Raw genomic sequence first — 341 nt, forward strand, 5'->3', positions numbered from 1 at the left:
TCATTCTCAACAGAGAGAGGTTAAAGGCATTCCCTTTAAGAACAGGAACTTGGCAAAAATGCCCACTCTCACCTCTCATATTCAATATTGTATTAGAAGTCTTAGCGATAGCAATATGACAAAAGAAGGAAATAAGAGGTATCCAAACTGGCAAAGAGGAGGTAAAATTATCTCTCTATGCAGATGATATGATAGTATACCTAGAAAACCATAAAGACCCAGCTGGCTAACAAGCACATGAAGAAATGTTCAAAATCCCTAGCTCTAAGAGAGATGCAAATTAAAACAACCATGAGATATCATCTCACCCCAGTGAAAATAGCAAAATTTAACAGAACAGC

This window comes from Elephantulus edwardii, unplaced genomic scaffold, assembly GCF_000299155.1.
Source record: "Elephantulus edwardii isolate Elephantulus edwardi_28Jun2011 unplaced genomic scaffold, EleEdw1.0 scaffold00031, whole genome shotgun sequence".
Classification (NCBI taxonomy): Eukaryota; Metazoa; Chordata; class Mammalia; order Macroscelidea; family Macroscelididae; genus Elephantulus; species Elephantulus edwardii.